This window comes from Cibotium barometz, chromosome 15 (assembly GCF_041138505.1).
Source record: "Cibotium barometz isolate CiBa-2024 chromosome 15, ASM4113850v1, whole genome shotgun sequence".
Lineage (NCBI taxonomy): Eukaryota > Viridiplantae > Streptophyta > Polypodiopsida > Cyatheales > Cibotiaceae > Cibotium > Cibotium barometz.
This window is the reverse complement of record NC_141060.1, coordinates 7,536,522-7,543,425: the sequence shown is the minus strand read 5'-3', so window position 1 is coordinate 7,543,425 and position 6,904 is coordinate 7,536,522. Positions and strand designations below refer to the sequence as shown.

Below are 6,904 nucleotides of genomic sequence, written 5' to 3'. Positions count from 1 at the left end.
TATGAATTTGGAATAGTACGATGTCATATTGGGAATAAACTAGTTGATCAAGGCCAAAGCCAGATTAACTTGAGGCCAAGAAGGTTCCCTTCATAGTACTCAAGATAGAGAGGATGGTTTCTTGGGAAAAATGATCGACTTATTTTTGTTGAAAATATCAATAACAATGAAGTTAATATCTAAGGATTTTGGTAAGGTTGTTAGACATATTTGGTCTTAGTAAAGAAGTGGAAAGACCCTCTATAAAAAATTCTTTTATAGAAAGGTTGTTTAGAAGAATATATAGATGTATTTATAGATGACCTTCCTAAAGCCTTAGACCATGCTATTGAATTGATTGATATTAGTAGAAAATGCTTCCTCCACAAAATTCATGTCAGCTTTAATGAATAATATCTATCACAATTATCTTAATGATTTCATACTTGTATTTTGGAAAATATATTTACATATTTTGGATAATATATTTACATATTCAAAGAATGAAAAAGAACATGAAGTTCATGCCTTGAAGGCATTGTAGAAACTTGTAGCTACTTGTAAAAATGTCTAAATTCTTCTCTACTAAGGACCATATTTTATATTTAAGACGTGCGATCTCCAAACAAAAAATATATTTAGTATGTGTTATCTCCAAACAAAAAATAAACATGGATTTGGATAAAGTGAAATCTATTTTCCAATGTCCAAAACCTAAACTTCCCAAATGGATCTCGATTAAGTGAAAGGTATTCTCTAATGTCCAAAGGTTAAACGTGTTAGAGATATGAAATGATTTCTCACTCTAGCTCACTATGAGAGAAGACACCTTACAAAATTTTTAAAGGTGGCTAATCCTTTAATATACTTGACTAAGAAAGATTCTACATTTATGTGGAGCAAAAAATGCCATAAAAGAATTTGAATCCATCAAAGAAAGGAAATCTAAGAGTTGAATCCTAAAGACCCCCATGATAGGATGACATTTCGTAGTAATCTTTGATGGTATTGGAGAGATCGCATAGGCTATTAGGGAAAATTTGATCTCAAATTGGACCCTTTAAGGATTTTAACACATTCTCTCTCTACAAAAATGGGTGCATGGTGAATTTTTCACAAATCAATAAATAAGTGAGCAGAGTTTGGACATTTGGATTCTCCTCTTCAAGACCTTTCCAATGATATAGAGCATGATGGCAATTCTTCATATTCAAGAAGTCCCCAAATTCGGTAATATGCCATGTCACCCCAAATTTGGGGACTTCTTGAATATGAAAAATTGCCCATCATGCTATACATCATCGGAAAGGTCTCGAAGAGTAGAATCCAAATTTCCAAACTTTGCTCACTTCTGAGTTGATTTGCAAAAATTTCACCATGCGCCAATGCGTAAAAATCATCAAAGGGCCCAATTTGAGTCCAAATTTTCCCTAATGTCTGTTCTTTTTCAAGACTAGGGTGGTGGTGGCTTACTGGTAAGAGAAATTGCATGATCATGGAAGAATATACCCTACTCATTATTTAGAATGGCGGCAATGAAGACTTCTTTCTTGGAATCCTTATATGAGAGTGGGAGTGGGGCATCTTATCAATGTGGTGGTGGGAGATATGGACAGCTCTCTATGGAGTATTAGAGCTTAGTGTTGGGTTCATGGATCCAGGCTTTACTAGAGTGTTATCATGTACCTCTAGAATTATAAAATAAATAAAAGTATATGTCTTTGATATTGCAAGTTAGTTTAAGATTGTGTATAAGGCTTTACAATGTGAATAATTCTATTTATCTTTAAGTTATTTAAGTGTTAAACATTTTCATTGCATTTGTTTTATTTGGTTGATTTAATATTTTTTCTTTATAAAGTTTTGCAAAATGTACCTTATAGCCTCACAAAATATAGCCAATGTTAAGTGTTCTATGATGTGGCCTAAACTTTTTCCAGCGTGCTTATCATTTTTAAATCTTAGCTTTGCCAAGATGTTACAAGAATAAGTTTTTCATGCAAGGCCAATTGGGAAGACATTTTATGTATGTACGAAAAAATACTCCCATGCATACATACATATATAAACAGAGACACACACATATATGTATATGTATATGTGTATATGGGTGTGTGTGTGTGTGTGTGTGTGTCTACATGTGTGTACACACACAAACAACAAACATATATATATTATATACATATACATAGATATATACATAAATATATTTATATATACATGTATATTTATGTGTGTGTACATTACACACACACACACACACACACACACACACACACAACGCACACACACACACATAAATATACATGTATATATGTATACACACATACACACACAAACACAAACACACATGTGTGTCTGTGTGATCATATATCTACATGTATAAATACATACATAAATATATATACACACACACACACACACATACCTGTATATATATAGAGAGAGATAGAGATTTCCTATAAGGCTCAGTGGTTCCTTATTTGCATGGGTATATGTTATGTGATTTCTTAGTTAATGAAACATGTGTAACCTTGATTGATCTGTGAGCGTTGTTTACACTAGTTGGTAGCGTGTAATTATAATTTATCAATAATTCAAAAAATTTAGGATACTTTGAAATTATTTATCAAATTTTATTGAATACATTTAAAAGTGCATGTGCATTCTCATTATGCTTGTTGGGCAATGAATCATCACTCGTTAATGTTGATTGATCTACATGAGTTCAGAATTTCTATTTGTCTTGACATCAAAAGGTAGGACACTTGTTGCATGTAGATTTATGCATCATCAATTGTGTACTAATTGTTTACCTAGAGACTTTCATGTGAGCAAATTATGTAGTACTAGTAGATTTTTTCATGTATGAAATCAATGAGTGATAGATGTTATATTTAGCTTAATGTAATGATAATATTCAAACTGCACGACTTTTGATTGAACATCTAGCTACACATGAATAAGTAGTGTGATGCTTGACCACAAAGGACACCTCCATTTTTTTCGTGAAATAGTTTGGTCTACATCTAGCACATTATACGAGACATGGTGTGTGGAAATGTCAAACATGGGACTTGAGTGGGGAAGCATGATCATGAGAAGAGGACACGCGTTGGAGAGGGGGAGGATAAAGAAAAAGAGAACACGGTGTGAAAGTGAAAGAAAAGAGAATGGAAAGAAGAAATTCTAGGTCCAATACTTTTTTTCTCCACTTGTTTCTTCTTTCTTTATGACTTAGACTTTAGAAGGGGGTCCATGATACAAACATTGTGATAGTTCTACATAATGAAGTCAAAATTGCCTCACAAGAGTGAGTGAAAAGGGCTTGTGGTGGTGAAAGTAAACTCGAATCACTCGAGATCATGCAAGGGGACTTGAGCCACCGCCTCCTCATGCCATCTTCTAAACATGTGCAAGGTTCATGTGTCTAAGAGAGCTTTGTAGTGTGCTTCAGCACGAGAACACTTTTGAGTGGTGCATAACTCAATCCTTGCTATGTCGGGGATATTCTTTGATGTAGCATTATGAAAGTCTTGGATTTTGAGCTCTAAGAGGGTTTGGGATGACATGGGGGGCATATCAGTTGGCCTTGTTAGCCACATCTTTGGCACTAGAGTGTTTTTGGACATGAGGCCATGAGTGTAGGAAGGGGCACTTCAACGTTAAAGAGAGAGCAAAAAGGGGCACGCTTGGGGATTCTAACTTCTTCGAGATAGAAAGCTTCTCATCCTAACCAATCATGGAAAGGACAACGGTCTAGGTTAAGTGATCTAAATGGCTCAAACACCTATTATAAGATAATAATTTCATGGGTGGAATGTGGGAATATATATCCTTTCAAAATCGAATGCATGCATATTTTGTCATGATCTTTTGAGGTTTCAAGGGAGGACGGTTCTTTTCTAGCATTGAAGCTAACGCCTAAGGGGGGGACAAGGCCTTTGGGATACTCAGAGGTATTTTAGAGGTGCACGCAAAGCGCAAGGGCGAATGGAAAATTATGTGAAGGATATTAAAATAAAAGATTAGGAAATGAAGAATCTAATGGCTGGGATGAGACCTCCATGATGATATGATGATGACGATGATAGGGGGAGGCTATGGCATGCCAAAGTCAACTCCGTGGGCGGTTATTTGACTTTAGATATCCACAAGTTCAGCCGCCATAGCTGCCCAAAAGCAAAGCTTAGAAGCCTAAGCGCGCCATTATTTAGAATCATGGCATCTTCTTTGGTTAATTTCATTTTTTAATGTGCCTCCTAAAGACATTAATATAATATGGTCCGGATCTCCACTATATATATTTTGTGGGCAGGGGCGAAAACAACAGAACTCATCGTAGCCAGTTGCGTCGCTTGTGTGTGCCTAAGCTTGCAGTTGTGTAGCCGCTTATCTGCGTTAGCTATACTTTGTCACCTGATTAGACTAGATTAGAATCGCGAATTGTTGATCAGTGCTTTCTGTCTATCCTACATTGTGCTTATAGTATTGTACCAGTAAGCACTTCCTCCTGCTATCAATTTAAGCACGATATTAGCCTAATCCAGCTCATTAAGTAGCAGTCTCCTAGTATACCTTAGAAGTCGAAATCATGGAGGCTTGGGTGTACAATCCCACAGATGATGACCGCAGGCTCCCTCACCAATACCGGCCTAATCGCCCAATATCAGAGGAACATTTAAACGGTGACCTTTTTTGTAGTTTACAGTCTTGATTATACTACTATTAACGCAGAGCTTAACAACATCAATTATAAGACCAGCTATTTAGCTTGATTAAAGAGTGCTGACGGCCTAAGTTATGTTTTTTTTTTTTGGTTGAATTTTCGTAGAGCTCGGAGTCTTAAATTGGAGAATCGAGTTGACAATTGGGAGAAAGACCCGACGCTTGAGAGAGTAAAAGGCGAGCACGGCTACGTTTATTGGGTAACCATCTTATTTCACTGATCTGGATTATCACTTCATAATTACTGGATTAGCGAAGTAAGTAGTGTCGTTTGGTAGTTTCAATGATATCGAGAAACTATAAAAACGCAATTATTTCATGTAGATTACAATTTTCATCTGTCATCATCTTTCCTGACAATAATTTTGGGTTTGTAATTACTATTACTATCATGATGCAGGAGACAATAACTGTAACACCTGGCGTTATGGAGAATTTTGAGGAGAAGACTGAACACTTCTTTGAAGAACATCTGCATCCCTATGAAGAGAGCCGACTTATCCTTGAAGGCAGTGGTAATTAGATTAATCTATTTATTTCAGCGTAAAAAATCTTCAGTGCATAATAATGTCCAGCTAGTAGTAGATGCGCCACTTCTGATCACTTCTCACACCCATGAATGATGCATCATTAGCATAACATTGTATTATAAAGTTTTGCAGCATGTTACGATTCGTTTAGGTAGATTGATGCATGCAGACCTCTAATTGTGCTTCAACTGTAATTGAGCCATAAAAGTGGCTTCAACACAAATTATATATATTATCTATCTTACTGTAAAACTAAGATAAGCAAATACTAACGATTAAGGCCTCAATTATATATATTATCTATCTTACTGTAAAACTAAGATAAGCAAATACTTACATAGGTTATTGGGACATAAGAGATTACAACAACGACTGGATAAGGTTTACTGTAAACAAGGGAGATATGATTACCCTGCCACCAGGAATGTACCATCGGTTCACTCTAGACACCAAAGACTACATTAAAGGTAGATGCTCTACTTACTTCAAATCTTCTCTCAGTGGTACTAGAATCAACTAATCATTTATCTGCGCAATCATCTTCACTAATGATTAGGTTTCATTAATTTTAATTAACCAATCCTAATGCAGGCAGTGCTTCTATACAAAGAAGCTCCTAGGAGGATCGACCTTCTTAAACCGGACGGAGATGACATAGCGGCGAGGTAAATTTAAGATCATTTATGTGAAGATCTTATGTCTTAAGAACATTCAAATCAATTTTGAGATGGATTAATTATGAGCTTGCATTTTATCTAACTTGTTATTATTTGCCTCCTTGAACTTTTCACAAGGATTTTTAGTCTTACCTACCTGTAAATCACTACTTGTTTTATCTCATTGAAGATCTTATGTCTTAAGAACATTCAAATCAATGAGCTTGCATTTTATCTAACTTGTTTGAACTTTTCACAAGGATTTTTAGTCTTACCTACCTGTAAATCACTACTTGTTTTATCTCATAGTTAGAATAATATGGTCCCATTCACAAAGATTTTCCACAAAAGTGGTAGCATTGCATTATCATAATTCAGCTTTAGTATATACATAATCATTTTTTAGTTTTGCATCATCATAATTAATATGTTGCAATGTCTCCCCAACTATATATTTGTGTTTTGCGTTTCTTTCACTTCTTTATAATGGTTTTCTTGGTTGAATTTACAGGAAAGAATATGTGAGCAATGTGTTAAGCAATCCTAGTGCAATGTTGAGGACAAACTTGACATCAACAATAGGATAAGCAAGCTACAAGCATTATTTTTTTCATGCATGCTTACGTGGCATTTAAACGTTTTTTGTAAATCGTTACAATTCGGCCATGTAAGAGCTGCATGAGTTCAGCTTGTAAATACCATTTATTGATAAGACAATTTTTTATTAGAAGCTAGCTTCTAATAAAACAATTTTTTATTAGAGGATAGCTTCTGATTTTTTTTGGGGGGGGGGAGTTAGGGAGCACCAGGGGATCTAGTCTTTTCTAGAGACATAGAATATTATTATTCTTTTTTTGGAAGCTCACTATCTCGGATTCATGAGTTTGTTTAGAAAATATTTGGCAAATAAAAATTGTTTACACAAAGGATTACAAAAATGATTCTGTTTCGACTCTGAAAAGAGACGCTCTTTGACCTTTATTATACTGGTTTTTTAGACTATAAAAGAAT

General features: G+C 35.1%; 1 pseudogene across 1 annotated transcript; it reads left to right on the top strand.

The window, feature by feature from the left end:
* The first annotated feature begins 4,335 nt into the window (after positions 1 to 4,335).
* LOC147630909 (uncharacterized) lies at positions 4,336 to 6,251 on the top strand (annotated as a pseudogene). Its single transcript, XR_015267451.1, has 4 exons — positions 4,336 to 4,667; positions 4,814 to 4,907; positions 5,108 to 5,222; positions 5,579 to 6,251. The product of XR_015267451.1 is annotated as an uncharacterized LOC147630909 (transcript).
* The last annotated feature ends 653 nt before the right edge of the window (positions 6,252 to 6,904 follow it).